Genomic DNA, 16,990 nt, shown 5'->3' on the forward strand with positions numbered 1-16,990 from the left:
CTTTGTAAGGCATTTTAAACTATCTATGAGCGCTACGAGTGGCTAACAGCTAGCAGTCAGTACAACAACCTGTGGATTTTATTTACAAGTTACTTTTCTGCTACGTTCTCATACAAACGTTACTGAATATTTTTTATTTTAATTGTTCACGTGTCTATTTGAGCAGTTTGGATTGATGTTGAGCTTCACTGCAGAACATGGAAAAGTTTAGCTAAATTGCTGGCTGTTCAGTTATGTTTTAGTTGGCTGCATTGTTGCTTTTCTTGGCGTATTTTGATTTATTTGCATATTATTAAATGCCTGTGGTTTGGTGTGGTGCATAGTTGCTGCACTGTCCTGCACAACGTGTGTATTGTTCAGGTATAGTTGAGTCTATTGAATCCCTGACTGAAACCCCAGGGCACGGCGCTGCCGGTTCCACTAGAACCAGAACATCTGCTCCACCTCCAGCTGCTGTGGCTCTGAGTCCAACCAACCTGTTCCCCTCCTGGCCTGTGGGGGCGCTGCACCAAGAACCACTGAAGGAAACGACACAAACCTCTGAAGACACTGAGAGCAACTTCCTTCTTCACCAGATGGAAACAAGATGGAGGCGTCAGATTTTAGTGTTGGTGTCATGATGTGCAGCGTTCATGGTGAGGCAGACGCAGGAACCCAGGTTAAAGTGATGAAAGATGATTAAATGAAAATAATAAAGTTCCACAAAAGTCCTAAACACAGGCAGCACAGTAGAGCAGGCAATCAGGTTAACAAACTGGTAGCTCTGGCAAACGAGGAACGTCAGACAGATAGAAAAGGAGCCGACAAGAGACCAAGACAACAGGTGGACACAGGGAGGATAATCAGGGAACAAGACACACCTGGAAACAATTAAGGGGAAGGAGACAGGACAACACAAAGACTCACAGGGAACAGACTAAGAATAACAGAGATAGCAAAACACGAGCAAAACCCCCAATCCTGACAGTTGGAGGATTTCTCTTTAGTCTTTGGCTAAAGACCAGGAGCCATTTCTGCTGCTAGTGCTAGGCTAGCACGCTAGCTTTGGTTGGATCAATCAATCAATAAATCAATCAATCACTTTATTTTGGTAAATTGTCCACATTAAACACAGGAAAGAAAAAAAAAAATAACAATAAAGAAACCCATAATTTACCAAAAAAGGAATAGGCTGGAGCCAAGCTTATTCTTGTCTACCCCATTTTATTTACCCAGAATGCCCTGCGCTATAGTCCACTTCCTGCTTTTGGAGCGGTCTCTGGTCCTCTTGGTGTTCACTTCAACCGAACCCAGACTGAGGTGTGGAGGACCAGAGGTCAGAGGTCGATTAGCATTCACACCTCGCCAACCGGACTGGACTTTCAAAGCAGACGGACTGGAGTTGGAGTAAACGAACCAGAATGGGGCCAAGCGGACCGAGTTGTTTTTCAGATACAAGATTCTGATTTTAACAGTTTCTTGTAGATTTGCTGGATGAATAAAATCCCATCTTCATGAATCACTTTTCAGTTTTGATTTCCATTTTATGTAGTTTTTTGCTTCAGCACTGACTGTCATTTAAAAACGTTTGTGTGAAAGTCTTGGACTGTTGGGAATGTTTTTATCTGCTGTCTTTCAGTGAGAACGGCGTTTCTTTATGCGTTGCTTAAATAAGTTTTCACTTCTCAGAAATGTCTCGGCTGCAGCAGCGAGTTTTCGAGTCCTTTGGACAGTAAAACTTTTTTTTCTGCAAAATTAGGACTGTGACTGGAAAATGTAATTCTTGTCTCAGAGTTCCTGAAAGCATCTTTGTCTTATGCAAACAGACGCACGTTGAAACTTGGCTGTGGCTTCGTCTCCCATGGGAACGGTGCAGAAAGCGGCTCCCAGCCGGGACCCGACTGTTGCTCAACACGTTGCGACAGGCTCACCAAGAAATACGAGCCTTCAGGATCTCGGTTCAAATCTGGAGGAGCAGAAGGGAAAAAAACGAAAGTTCAAGTACAAACGGGCTAAAAGGAAAGGGGAAAATTGGAGAAAATAACTTTCTCTACCCGTCGTTCCTCGGTGGATGAAGCTGCGTCGGTCAGCAGCGATTCCAGCTTCAGTTCCTCGATTACAAACCAGGGAAGGCAAAGGTCAAAGGGCAAGGCTGAACTGAAACGTAGCCAGTTTGGAAGCTGATAGATTCATGAAGTGAACAAACACGACTTTCAACATTTTATTGACCTTTGGTCAGAGAGCAGCGATTCTACCAGTGACTTCATGAATAAATACAGGGGTAGAAATGTTCATGCTCTGGATTAGCATGGAAGCTAACTCTTTAATTAATGTTGCCAGAACTTCCTCTGGTTTGGGGAACAATATGAATCCTCAGAAGGTAATAATTCAGTTGTTCAGTCCATTTCTGCTTATTACATACAGCAATTATTGCAGCTTTAATGATGTTTAATTACATTTTAAAGCCTCATTTTATAACATTAGTACATATTGTGGTGTTACTTCGCCTTTCGATCATGTTTCTATAATCAACAGAAACATTTCCACTAAAATTCAACAGACGGAGCTGCAGGAGCTCCGATCAGCAGCAACACGACTTCAGGAGGAACCAGACGCTCTCAGTTCACAGCTTCATGTCCAAAACGAGCAGAGAGACGTCCAGAGGTCAGCGGGGTCAAAACTAGTAAAACAAAAGAATAAAAATACGAATAATTACAACAGACTGAAACCTTCTGGCTGCACAGGTTTGATTTCACCTGGAAGGTGAAACTTCTGGAACACTTTGAATTATTCCAGCTCTGGACTCCTTTTAAAGGAAATGCTGAGTCCAACAAAATCTTCCACAGGTGACCCGTCCAGGTGACCCGTCCAGGTGACCCCGCCTCTCGCCCAGAGAGGAGAGGCAGCAGCTCCTCCTGACCCCAGTAGGACCAGGATGTTAGCAGATGGGTGGATTTCGGTTTGCTGTGGCTGTAAAACAGTTTGAGCTACTAACAGACGTATAAAAGGATCAAAGCTAAAGAGATGATAGTTTCTGGATTTCATGACGATGCCCCATCACTTGATGCTAATCTAAAACCTTCAGCCTGAGTGGCTTAATCTGGCAGATTAAACCAGATTTTATCAGGTGAAAGCAGCCAAAGTTTTAGAGCAATTCAGAATGAAAATGATTCTGAACCACTGAATCTCCCAACATCTTTGCAACAAGTTTAATTATAATTCATTATAATAGTGGAAACACATCAGTATTTTTATTTGCCTCACATTTTATCCAAACTGTTTTCAAGCCTTTTTCTGTTGATTATGATTTTCTAGAATATTATATCAAACCAATAACATTTTACTTAAAATGATATTACTGTTATTTATCAAGGTACTTTCAGTCTGACAAACAACAGAAATGCATTTTTATCTTAAAACTGTGCACTGTAAAACATCTGAGTTTAGCTGTGGTTGAGGCTATGGTTAGTTAGCTGCTAATAAATCATTGCTAGCTAGTTTGTCATTGGTAAGTGTAAATTATCAACAGCTGGACGGGTGCCATCGGTTCACTTTTGGTGCATTCTGGGTAAAAAGATCAGCACAAAAACATTAAATATGTGATTTTCTGGAGTTTCATTCAGAAGCTGGAGAAAGTACAAATAAACAGACAAAAATCTACTAGTGAAAGTGAAAGAATCACATTAATATTTTTACTCAAGTACTTCATTTTACAAGTCAAGCAGCTGCTGAATGTTTCCATGTTAACAGATCATTGATGTTTTTCTAGTGATTCTGTCCATCAGGAACAATCTGCAGAGTAAAATGAATCAAAATAAGACGTGTTATTTTAGCTGCAGGAAACTTCAAAATAAAAGATATCTGCCTGAAGAAAGACGCAGCTAACTGAGGAAGAGGCGCTGCTCATTTCCAACTCGCTCGTCATCAAACCCACAATAACAAAATATCCAACTTAACAGCAGCTCAATTGTGATTGAAATAATTCAATTTCCTGACACCATTTCCAAAACCTCAACCTGGAGTTGATTTTTGAACCAGATAATTTGAATAAGTCATGGATTATTTTCAGACTAACAAGAAAGAAATGCAGTGGTGATGTAAAAGTTACAAAATACACAAAAACATTGTAGAAATGTAGTGGAGTAAAAGTCAAAGGTAGCAGAATTTCATCTGCTTCAGTAAACAGGAACAATGTTCTTTTGTTCAGTAACAAAGTGGTTTACATCAGCGCCTCCATCTCTTTACATGGGAAACAAACAGCGAGGAGCTTCTTCTGCTCCATCTGGACAATCAGAGGAAGTTGGTGAAACTGCAGATCAATAACCAATAATCAAGGAGCTGGACTTCAGGCGCCGCATTCAGTTGGAATGTTCCGGCATCCGGTTACTGTTGGCCAGATATAATCCCATTCCCGTCTGTCCTGATCCCCCCCCTCCACACACACACACACACACACACACACACCTACACACTAACACACACACACGTTTGCATGGCTATCTTTGTGGGGACTTTCCATTGACTTCCATTCATTTCTACAGCCTAAACCTGACCTTTACCCTTTTCCTAACCCGATTCATACCTTAGCCCTAAATCTGACCCCTGACCCTAAAACATGGTTTCCCAATTGGTCCCCACAATGTGGTATATGTCAGAAAAATTGTCCCCACAAGGTATTACAAACAAAACGCACACACACACACACACACACAGACAGCCAACACGGATGTCCTTAACGGGTAAAAACAGGAAGTTGTTCACTTCCCACTGCAAATTCCTAATCTCTCTCTCTCTCTCTCACACACACACACACACACACACACACACACAGGGAGGGCCGGCTGGCATTCAGCTGTCAGGAATGAAAGCCATTCTTTCTGTGTGACTGTTCTGACTTTCTATTGGCTGAGGAATGCAGTGGGCAGAAGAGGAGCGCTCTGATTGGCTGGAATGAAACTGAGTCGGTTTGAATTGGAAGAAGTTCAAGCTGCTGTGAAATGTGATATCAGAATGACTAAGAGGTTGCTTCCCTTTTTCCTCATTATTAAAACGGGACTTACAGGAATCTGGGAAAACAATGTTCCCGTGGCTTCGTCATTCCGGCAGAGAAAGCTGACGACCCGCTGAGTCACGAGACGTTGGCAGCAGTCGATCTGACCACGAAGAAAGGAAGAGACTCGGGTCCAAACAAGAAAACTGCAGCAAAACTCTGCTAGAGCTCTGATTGGGTTGCTAGGCAACCGGTGGAGCTCAGTTTTTAGCTTCAAGAACAGCATCTGAACACATCCTGAATTTTCTTTTCATTTAATATTTTTGAATAATTTGTCAAAAGATTTGTCCTTTTTTAGACTATTTTGGTTTAATTGGTTCTGACGTTTGGACTTTGAAAAGCTTCTGAAACTAAAACAGTTTTGTCTGAACTGACTGAAGCCCAATTATTGATCAGTTAAGTAAAGCTGAATGTTGGGGTCGGAGGGCGTTCCCAAACGTTCTGACCTGCATCACTGCTGAACCTTTTAACCACATCTTCTGCCACCAAACCCAAACTGCTGCTCGGCCCGGCCAGGAAACGGAAAGCAGAAGGAAAACATTCAAAGCGTTTCCGTCAAACTGAGCCTGAAACCAGATGATGTCATGAAACCAGGAGGAAATATTTTAATGTTTCCCTCGTGGATCAATGGTTTGCAGAATCAATTTCAACTTAAAATGTAACTAAGGATTTTCCCCAGTATATTCAGAAGAAACAGGTCCAGTTAGACGGATAAGAGACATGAATGATTCATTCTTCCATCCAGTTCAGTTTTCATTTTATTCAACTGGGAAGTTTAAAGCAGAGAAACCAGCAGGACGAAACAGATGATCTGACAATCCAGCGAGAAAATCGGCTGACTTTAAGCTCCGAGAACCAAAGGTCAAAGGGCACGGCTGAGGCGGAGAGGCCGGAACCAGAAACTGAGACCAGTTGATTTCTAGAAACTCAAGAACGAAGGAAAAACGAGACGTGAAGCCATAAAACGAAAAACGTCCGAATAAAAACAGAATTCAAGATTCAACAAACCAAACATGACGAGTAAAGAAAACCAACAACGATCAATAACCCAAAACAACAACGATCAATAACCCAAAACAACAACGATCAATAACCCAAAACAACAACGATCAATAACCCAAAACAACAACGATCAATAACCCAAACCAACAACGATCAATAACCCAAACCAACAACGATCAATAACCCAAACCAACAACGATCAATAACCCAAAACAACAACGATCAATAACCCAAAACAACAACGATCAATAACCCAAAAAAGTTGATCTTTACTCACCTTTTGACCTTTAACCTCTGTGCTGATATCAGATTCAGATCTTCTGTTGCAAAGCAACCAGATCAGCAGCCGACCGCACAGAACCGACCCAAACGTTTCAGAACGGGTCGCCTGCGTTCACCAGCCGGCTGGATCCGGCTGGATCCGGGTGGATCCGGCTGGATCCGGGTGGATCCGGCGTTTGGGTCGGTCTGAACAGGAATGAAGGATTTTTCCACATTTTGTCGCATTAGAAAAGGGAACTGCAGCTCATTTCTGGTTAAAATATAAATTCTAAATATTTGTTGTGATGTTTCTCTGCATCGACCTGCCTGGTGCTGAAGAGGTTCTGATCGTTCTGATCGTTTCGCCTGTTTCCTGTTTGCGGAGGAAGCTGCACCGTTCTTCAGGAACAGCCCGACCTCCAGCAGAACCTGCACATCATCCCTTGTTTACCAGATTTTCTTTTTAGGATGAAGGGAAACATGTTAAATATTGATCACTTATTAAATCAATCAACTCATTGATAAGACATCGATTCCTGAAAATTACAAAGAAATGAAGTGAAAAAGCAACTAAAACTTTTAGCAGAAGATCTTTAATAGACCAGAGGAGAGTCTGTCTGCTTGAGGGAAAACTTGTAGGAAGGACGATCTCAGCTGTTTTCACTCTGGTTCCCTGCAGAAATCAGAAAGGATGTCGGTCAGGAGAAGCTTCAGTCTGTTGATGCAGACCGAATAAAATTAATCTGTAAATGAATAAAACTCAACATTTGTTTTTAGTTTCCACATAGAAAACAACAAAAACCAAATAAACAAAAACCAAATAAACAAAAACCAAATAAACAAAAACCAAATAAACAAAAACCAAATAAACAAAAACCAAATAAACAAAAACCAAATAACCCTCCTGCTGTTTTTCACTCACTGCCCTGAAACCGTTTGCTGCAGTTTGTTTCAGATTGCTGCAGTTTGTTTCACATTGCTGCAGTTTGTTTCAGATTGCTGCAGTTTGTTTCAGATTGCTGCAGTTTGTTTCAGATTGCTGCAGTTTGTTTCAGATTGCTGCAGTTTGCTTCAGATTGCTGCAGTTTGTTTCAGATTGCTGCAGTTTGTTTCAGATTGCTGCAGTTTGTTTCAGATTGCTGCAGTTTGTTTCAGATTGCTGCAGTTTGTTTCAGATTGCTGCAGTTTGCTTCAGATTGCTGCAGTTTGCTTCAGATTGCTGCAGTTTGCTTCAGATTGCTGCAGTTTGTTTCAGATTGCTGCAGTTTGCTTCAGGTTGCTGCAGTTTGCTTCAGATTGCTGCAGTTTGTTTCAGATTGCTGCAGTTTGTTTCAGATTGCTGCAGTTTGCTTCAGATTGCTGCAGTTTGCTTCAGATTGCTGCAGTTTGTTTCAAATTGCTGCAGTTTGCTTCAGATTGCTGCAGTTTGTTTCAGATTGCTGCAGTTTGCTTCAGATTGCTGCAGTTTGTTTCAGATTGCTGCAGTTTGCTTCAGATTGCTGCAGTTTGTTTCAGATTGCTGCAGTTTGTTTCAGATTGCTGCAGTTTGTTTCAGATTGCTGCAGTTTGTTTCAGATTGCTGCAGTTTGTTTCAGATTGCTGCAGTTTGTTTCAGATTGCTGCAGTTTGCTTCAGATTGCTGCAGTTTGCTTCAGATTGCTGCAGTTTGTTTCAAATTGCTGCAGTTTGCTTCAGATTGCTGCAGTTTGTTTCAGATTGCTGCAGTTTGCTTCAGATTGCTGCAGTTTGTTTCAGATTGCTGCAGTTTGCTTCAGATTGCTGCAGTTTGTTTCAGATTGCTGCAGTTTGCTTCAGATTGCTGCAGTTTGTTTCAGATTGCTGCAGTTTGCTTCAGATTGCTGCAGTTTGTTTCAGATTGCTGCAGTTTGCTTCAGACTGCTGCAGTTTGTTTCAGATTGCTGCAGTTTGTTTCAGATTGCTGCAGTTTGCTTCAGATTGCTGCAGTTTGCTTCAGATTGCTGCAGTTTGTTTCAGATTGCTGCAGTTTGCTTCAGATTGCTGCAGTTTGTTTCAGATTGCTGCAGTTTGTTTCAGATTGCTGCAGTTTGTTTCAGATTGCTGCAGTTTGTTTCAGATTGCTGCAGTTTGCTTCAGATTGCTGCAGTTTGCTTCAGATTGCTGCAGTTTGTTTCAGATTGCTGCAGTTTGCTTCAGATTGCTGCAGTTTGTTTCAGATTGCTGCAGTTTGCTTCAGATTGCTGCAGTTTGTTTCAGATTGCTGCAGTTTGCTTCAGATTGCTGCAGTTTGCTTCAGATTGCTGCAGTTTGCTTCAGATTGCTGCAGTTTGTTTCAGATTGCTGCAGTTTGTTTCAGATTGCTGCAGTTTGCTTCAGATTGCTGCAGTTTGCTTCAGATTGCTGCAGTTTGTTTCAGATTGCTGCAGTTTGCTTCAGATTGCTGCAGTTTGTTTCAGATTGCTGCAGTTTGTTTCAGATTGCTGCAGTTTGCTGCAGACTGATGCAGTTTGTTTCAGATTGCTGCAGTTTGTTTCAGATTGCTGCAGTTTGTTTCAGATTGCTGCAGTTTGTTTCAGATTGCTGCAGTTTGCTTCAGATTGCTGCAGTTTGCTTCAGATTGCTGCAGTTTGTTTCAGATTGCTGCAGTTTGTTTCAGATTGCTGCAGTTTGTTTCAGATTGCTGCAGTCTGCTGCAGTTTACTGATTAATCTGAATTAATTTGTCAGATTTTGCTGTTTTTCATAAATAAATTTCTCCTCTTGTCTCTTCCTGCCAGACCTGTTTGTGCTGCAGAGCCTCTGCGAGTGTTTTGAGCCTCACAGGAAGTTGTAGTAACCATGGAAATCGAGTTGAGCTTCACCTGTTTTTTTCCGGTGGTCTGTGGTCTCACACGCCGTGACTTCCTGCTGACGAAGGCGCCGCCTGCTTCTAGGAAAAACATCGAAGTTTAAAGGAAAGTCGAGTCGATTAGATTCCATCGTCACAAGTTTCACATCGATTGGGATTTCTGCACAACTTTAAAGTTTCCTTCATGTCACAGAAGATAAAATCATTTAAAAACATATTCATATGTTTAAAGTCCAGACTGTGTTTCAGTTGAACCAGAAATATTCAAACATTTAAAAAGATTTTAACTTTTGCTGCTGAATTTAAGTCACGTCTGCCAAACTAGATCTCATCTTGATGTTTGGTGAAAAACATGAAAGGTTGTTTAGAGCTGCAGAGACAGGAAACAGTTTCCACTTCCTTCAGATTAAAGGCCTGCGGTTTAACTTCACAGCACATCAGCTGGCTCAGGGTGCACTTACTTATCGCAGAGTTAATAAAACAGATTTTATTAACATCAGATTAAATGCTGGGAAGTTTTTATGTTGATGCCAGGAAAGATCTGCTGCAGCTGTCTGTGTTTCAGCACATCCAAAGAAGCTTCTGACTGGAGATATTTTCTTTATTCTTGTTGGTCAGATCTCAGGTTCGTCTAAAAGCTGTATTATTTAGAAATCTGCTAATAAGCTATGAGAATAAAATTGCATAATTTTATGACTTTATTGTCATATTTATTCTTTATTTAGTTATAAAGAACCGACTTCTTGCTGTTTGTCTAAGAATGGAGTCCAGAAATATGAAGGTACAGAGAAAATATTCCTAAGATTTACAACCTGCATTAACTGGTCATTAATCTCCATCTTGGTCTTTTATTTGTTCCTAAATCACCCATAACCCTTTTATTGTGAAAGGTAGAGACACGCCTTAACCACAGAAGAACATGAGCCAAGCTAAATACACAAACACACACTCGCTTTCTGTGTGCTGTTAGATAACACCTAGAGAAGAAAATGTGCCAAACACCCACACTCTGTTTCCCATGGGACTCTCGGTGTGTGTGTGCGTGTGTGTGTGTGTGAAGGTGAAAGCAGCTGCATGAACACAGGTAGGATTCTTTCAAAGTGCGGAGCCGCCCTTTTTTAACCACCAATCGAAAGTTACATCTAAAAGCCTCAACCTTTCACACACTTTCCCAATCCGAGTCGGACCGAGTTCCGGTTCTGAGGCTCCAACATGTTAACATCCAACTTCATGTTTCAGGGTCGATCCTCCTCATGCAGCAGTTACATTTGGAGTCCCTCAGGGTTCAGAACTTGGCCCAGTTCTTGATGAACATTTGTCTCTAAATCCAGATGAACTGAATTAGAGTTTGAATCTGGATGACTTTCTGGAGACCAGGCTGGTCTCTGCATCTCTGACATGTCCTCTGCACTGTTTCTCCAGAAAAGAGAAAAGCTGAACAGATTCCAGTTCATTGATTTGATGATAAATCTTCAGTTACATTTGGGGTCCCACAGGGTTCAGGGTCTGATCCACTTCCCTTTCTAAACAACTTGGGGGGGAAAAAATCCAAAGCTATGGAGTAAAAATAAAATTTCTTTGTTATGCTGATAATATTTAGCTATTCATGTATTAATAAATATATCTCTGTCAACGACAGAAAAACCCAGAATGGTCACTAAAATAACCTGAAACTGACAAAAGTAATAATAAATAAAAACTTACTGAAAACTATCCAATGAAAATCAGACATTAGAACTTTGGTTCAGCAGAATCATTTAAAGGGGCAGCATCATGTATATTTCAGGCATAATTGGCTGACTTTGTTACCTGCAGTTGCTATAAATAAGGGCCTCTGTCTCTTTAAGAAGCTCCTCTTTCTGACCCTCTGCCTCCAGGAAGTCATCACAGCAAAGCTTCTCATGATGCCGTTTACAACCGTTTCACATGATGAGCTCAGCAGACTGCAGTTGCCACTGAGGCGTCGTCAGCAAAGGTCATGGATGTGTCGGCCATTATTCTGACTCATTTGTGTATGAAAATAAAAGTGGTGAAAGTAAAGCGCCCTGAGGAACTTTCTATGGAGAGACAAACTCAAAAGGGACGCCACCAGGAATCTTGGGCCCCAAGACAAAAAATTAGTTTGCCCCCACCCCTGTGCAGCTACTGTTACAGTTTCTTGAGTCTGTCTGGCTCATCAGAAGTATCATAATTTTAAAGGCTTCATCTGCCTTGCTTTCTGTGGTTCAATGCTGATACTAGCACAATATTTACTGCTCATGAATTGAACATCCAACAGTCCACATCCAGTATGCAGGTAGGTTGCTTAACTTTTTTCTATTAGTTTTAGATACTGAAATGTCTCCCCATGAGCAACAGCCAAAAGCAACGTGCAAAATACACATAAAGCAATCCAGACTTCTAAAAATACCATGTAGTTGCGTTTTATTCAGGCTGCAGTACATAACTTTAATAAAAAATATGTTTTCTTCATATTTGTTAAAGCTGTCACCATGTTGTAGCAGTTTGTTATGAGACAGATAATCTGTGAAAACAATCAATCTCCTCCATCTGCTTCCTGAATTACTATTACTGGTAAAAGTAATGAATGGTTCTGACCAAAACAACCAGTTTGAATCTGCACAGCTCTGAGCTATGCTAGCTGCAGCACGGCACAAATCGAAGGGGAGGAAGGATGAGCAGCACCACATGAGATGGTGATTGACAAACAAATATGTAAAAAAAAAAATCTGTTTTATAAAAGTTATACACTGCAGCTTTAATTTCTCTTGGGAGAGGACGGGTCAGGAGGCAGCAGATACCTGTAATTTAAACGTAAGCTAAGGTAAAACTGTGTGGACTGGCTGCAGTCCAGACAGGAGGCTGTTTTTATTACCATTTTATAAAGATTGTTTGACTTTCTGTCAGCAACAAATACATTGTTTTTGTTGTGTAATTGTAAAAAGAGCAAAGACAGAGAAATCCCTATGGATTCTCTGGAATGATGCTAACTAGCTTGTTATTGAACACAGTGTTGCTCAGTTTTTTCACTGGGACGGGGAGGAAGAGGGTTTATGCTGTATGGGGGTTAGAGCTGCTGCTGACTGACTCACCTGTTGTTAAGTGGTAAAAGGTACAGGGAAGAGTTAAATATATGAATATCTTGGCAATTCTTTTCCTTAATTCATTAAATGCTATGGAGGCCAACAGTAGTCTGTAGCTAAGCTAACTATGCTAAATGGTTGATAATCTCACAGTCTACTCACCTCTCGGAGAAAAACTGTTACAAATTCACACTCTTGTCTTTTTCTCTCTCTTATCTCTGTTTTTTAAATTTGACTTCATTATTTTTCTAGGCAGCAAAGTAACAGCCACAGTTCTTGTCTTGTACTGAGCTGCTGAAAACGTCACGGCCAAGCAGGAACGAACCATTTAACGCAGATCCAGGGGGAGTTCAGTGTAAATTTAGATGTGTGCTTTTTGGTCTGAGAGGGGTAACATTTAATTTATATATATATATATATATATATATATATATATATATATATATATATATATATATATATATATATATATATAAAAAATAAAAAAAATTCCCTTCTCACCCTCCGCGGGTGGTCTCTTTCATCCTCTGAGCTCGGGTCCTCTACCAGAGGCCTGGCAGCTTGAGGTTCTCCTCCAGTATCTTGGCTGTGCCTAGAACTGCACATTTCTGGACTGAGATGTCTGATGTTGTTCCTGGGATCTGTTTGAGCCACTGCTCCAGTTTGGGGGTGACTGCCCCGAGGGCCCCGATGACCACAGGCACCACTGTGGTCTTCACCTTCCAGGCCTTCTCCAGTTCCTCTCTGAGGCCCTGGTATTTCTCCAGTTTCTCCTTTTTCCTGATGTTGTGGTCACTTGGTATTGCTACATCCACCACAACGGCTTTCCTCTGTTCTTTATCCACCACCACAATGTCCGGTTGGTTCGCCATTACCATCTTGTCTGTTTGGATCTGGAAGTCCCACAGGATCTTAGCTCGGTCATTCTCCACCACCTTTGGGGGTGTCCCCCACTTTGACCTCGGGGCTTCCAGTCCATATTCTGCACAGATGTTCCTGTACACTATGCCCGCCACTTGGTTATGTCGTTCCATGTACGCTTTCCCTGCCAGCATCTTGCACCCTGCTGTTATGTGCTGGACTGTCTCAGAGGCCTCCTTGCACAACCTACACCTTGGGTCTTGTCTGGTGTGGTAGATCTGAGCCTCTATTGCTCTGGTGTTTAGGGCCTGTTCCTGGGCGGCCAGGATGAGGGTCTCTGTGCTGTCCTTGAGTCCAGCTTTCTCCAGCCATTGGTAGGATTTCCTGATATCAGCCACTTCAGTTATTTGTCGGTGGTACATCCCATGTAGGGGCTTGTCTTCCCATGATGGTTCCTCCAGCACCTCGTCCTCTGTTCCCCATTGTCTGAGACATTCGCTGAGCACATCGTCCATTGAGGCTTTGTCCTTGATGTATTTATGGATCTTGGATGTTTCATCCTGGACAGTGGCTCTCACACTCACTAGTCCTCTGCCTCCTTCCTTACGGCTTGTGTACAGTCTCAGGGTGCTGGATTTGGGGTGGAACCCTCCATGGATGGTTAGTAGCTTCCGAGTCTTAACATCCGTGGCCTTTATCTCTTCCATTGGCCAGCTAATTATTCCGGCAGGGTATCTGATTACTGGTAAGGCATAGCTGTTTATTGCACGGATCTTGTTCTTGCCATTGAGCTGGCTCAATCTTGATATATATATATATATATATATATATATATATATATATATATATATACATATACATATATATATATATATATATATATATATATAATTTTTTTTATTTTTTTTAATTAATTAATTAATTTATTTATTTTTATTTTTTATTTTTGTGGGGGGGGGGCCCCTGTGGTCAAGGGCCCTTAGAATTGTCATCACTTTTCCCCCTATTCTGCGCCCCTGCTCAAACCTGATGCATTAACAAGCTGAAGCAGTTTGTAACTTTTTCTCAGGTCGACTCTTCGTTTCTGCATCACAAACGCAGCAAGAACCTGGACTCGACTTTCAGGAAACCGAGTCTGAGCGAGTTCAGATTCCAGCTGCTGCAGCCTGTTAGCAACACAGAGCTATGTTAGCATGGCTCAGCTAGCAGCACAGAGCTTGGCTAGCAGGTTTGCTTTAGGTTCTGACAGCAGGATGAAGTCCAGACCGAAGACCAGAACCAACTGGATCCCAAACGATTCCAGGACCTGACTTCTTCTCTTGGTTCTGGAAAAACTTTAATGTTTCTGGGTGTTGTGGCGGCGCAGGGGCAAAGCACGACCCACATGTTGAGGTCTTGGTCCTCGTGCCAGTGGTCGCAGGTTCGATTCCCAGCCTGGTGACATTTGCCACATCTCTCCTGTCAAACTACCTTTAATTAAAGGCAATTAGAGCCAAAAAAACTTTAACGTTTTGTCCAAAAGTTTTTTCAGGGACAAACTGAGGCGATAAAATCTGAATGTTGATGTTGAAGTTTTGGTTCTGATAGAACCAGGTCTACTGGACCATTAAGAGGGAAACAGACTAAATTCACTTTTAGGGTTTTTAGAATTTCACATCAATAAATTGATTTTTTGTTCATAATTAATCAACTTGTTGACATAAATGCTTGAAGACATTTTTGAGTCTTAATTAATTAAAAATGAAACCAATCAACATTTTGGGAACTAAACTACATTATTATTCACATAAATGTCATTTTGAGCTGCATGTTCCTGCAGAGCCGCTGACAGGCAGCAACATGAAGGTTCCACCAACGCTCCGCTAATCTCCTCAGGCTTTAGGCCTTCATCAGAGGAACCGCTTCGTTTCACCTGGAGCAGCGTCAGCAATGAAACCGAAACTAACCAGTCTGCCATGTTTCAGCGCGGTGGGCTTTCAGGGTCAAAGGTCATTCACACACCAAGGCAGCAGCCTGGAGACAACCGGGACATTTAGATGTTCCTCAGCTTCATGAATTCACCCAAACACTTCAGAATTAAACTTCTGAAGCGGACCGACCGACGGACAGTTGAAGATTTTCACATCTATCCGACTCTGGAAAGTCCGTGGACAGCGAGGAAGTGAAGTAACAGACCAATCAGATCCAGAACCAGAACCAGAACTAGCTTAGCTGCAGGTTGATGAGCTAAGGCAACAAAAACATGGCACTGCTAACAATGCTAACACTGCTAACAATGCTAACACTGCTAACACTACTATCACTTAAAGATGAAATGATTGCTATTGACATAATTAAATAATTTAGTTAGAATGTTCTTTATTAATCCCAGAGGGAGATTTCAGTCTCATCGGAGTAAACAGGCTGTAAAAAGGACAATTCAAACCCAAATGGAATAAAAAACGCGCAAATTGTGAGTTTTGCATAATTGGTTCCCTCTAAGAAGAAAACCTGCCTGTTTTCCAGGACCTGGAAAATCCCTGGGAAGTTTCCCCAGCAACTGTAAAGCAACAGCAAGTGTTGCAGAGATTTCTCAACTCCGTTTTTGTTGCCACAGCAGGAACATTCCTCAGGATTGCTCAAGACGGCCCGGTATTCAAATCGGCTGACGCAGCAGCGCAGTATTTGGTTTTTATTTGCATGTGAGCAGAAGGCGGCGGGCTTTGTTTATGCTCCTGCATCCACACGGCCGTTTTCCGCCTGCATGCAGCCGACGGCTGGAGCAACTGGCTGCGTTCGCACAAAAACTGTATTAGTTCGCCTTCCTGGTGATTTATTCTTTAAAAATATTTTCAAAAAGAAACGTTTGTCAATGGGACAAAGATACTTCATCCAAACACACTGCAAAAACACAAAATCTTACCAAATATTTCTGGTTTTGTTTCTGTTGAAAATATTTTATTTCACTCGAAACTTAGAAGTACATTTTTATCTTGATATAGGAGTTTAATTCAAGTCAATAATTCTTTAATATGGATATAATAAAGCATTTTTTTGTACGGCGCATGTAAACATCTGGGTCTCACTGAGTTCAGGGAAGATGCGATCATAAATATTATAGAAATGATTCCCCTCTCATTGTTTTCTAACGTAGAAAGTTCTCCTGGTTCAGATCTTCTGCTCTGTGTCTGACCTCCAGGCCGCCGGTTCTGGTTCTGGTTCTGATGAAGGGTTCCTCCTGTTAGAATCATTTTTATTTTCATACATCTCTACCAAGAGTTTGATAAACATACAAGCTAACGAAACACATCCACAGACAACGACGCCCCCAATAAAAACATTTTCTACATGTGATTTAATATCCGCCTCCATAAAACGGAGCATCTGAGGTTTCACAGGAAACAGGAAGTGAAAAACATGAAATATGGTGAATAAAGTCAAGCGTCGCTTTTTATCTGCAGACTCACAGAAACCTTTTGCTGAATGACAGAATGTGAAACCAGTTTACTTTATTTGAAATGACCAAGCAGCCAATGGGTGATGAGGCGGCGCCTGCTGGGACGATGTGATTGGTCGGTGAAGACCTGCAGGGTGAAAGTCCCAGTCAGAGTGAGACTGAGATGAAGAGAAACGCTGCTCCTCCTCATCATCATCACTACAGGATTTAAACTCTGAAGCAGGAATATTTAGCATCAAGCTGCTTTCCTTAACAAGGATTTAACCCCAAAATAGTTTTCTGGTCAATAAACTCATCAAAACATTTTATGCAAAAACACAAAGTGTTACCAAGTATCCTTGTTTTGTTTCTAGTGCAAATATCTAAGTTCACTTAAATCAGGGGGTCCAGAGTGGGTCCTGGGGGTCCAGAGTGGGTCCTGGGGACCCGGCATCCTGCATGTTTTATTCTCTCCCTGGTGGCAGTAACAACCTCCTCATCAGGTCAGGGTTC

General features: G+C 41.7%; 1 long non-coding RNA gene across 2 annotated transcripts; it reads right to left on the reverse strand.

The window, feature by feature from the left end:
• Positions 1-1,069: 1,069 nt before the first annotated feature.
• On the reverse strand, positions 1,070-9,400 carry LOC148159829 (uncharacterized). Of its 2 annotated transcripts, XR_015762922.1 has the most exons (5): positions 9,132-9,400; positions 6,895-6,965; positions 6,309-6,751; positions 2,034-2,659; positions 1,070-1,945 (listed from the first exon to the last, which is right to left on the reverse strand). It is a non-coding gene; the product is annotated as an uncharacterized LOC148159829 (long non-coding RNA). The 2 variants fall into 2 exon arrangements; XR_015762921.1 differs by having other exon boundaries at positions 6,309-6,965.
• Positions 9,401-16,990: the final 7,590 nt, after the last annotated feature.

This window comes from Poecilia mexicana, unplaced genomic scaffold, assembly GCF_051168715.1.
Source record: "Poecilia mexicana isolate PSO_F unplaced genomic scaffold, ASM5116871v1 scaffold_5, whole genome shotgun sequence".
NCBI classification, from domain to species: domain Eukaryota; kingdom Metazoa; phylum Chordata; class Actinopteri; order Cyprinodontiformes; family Poeciliidae; genus Poecilia; species Poecilia mexicana.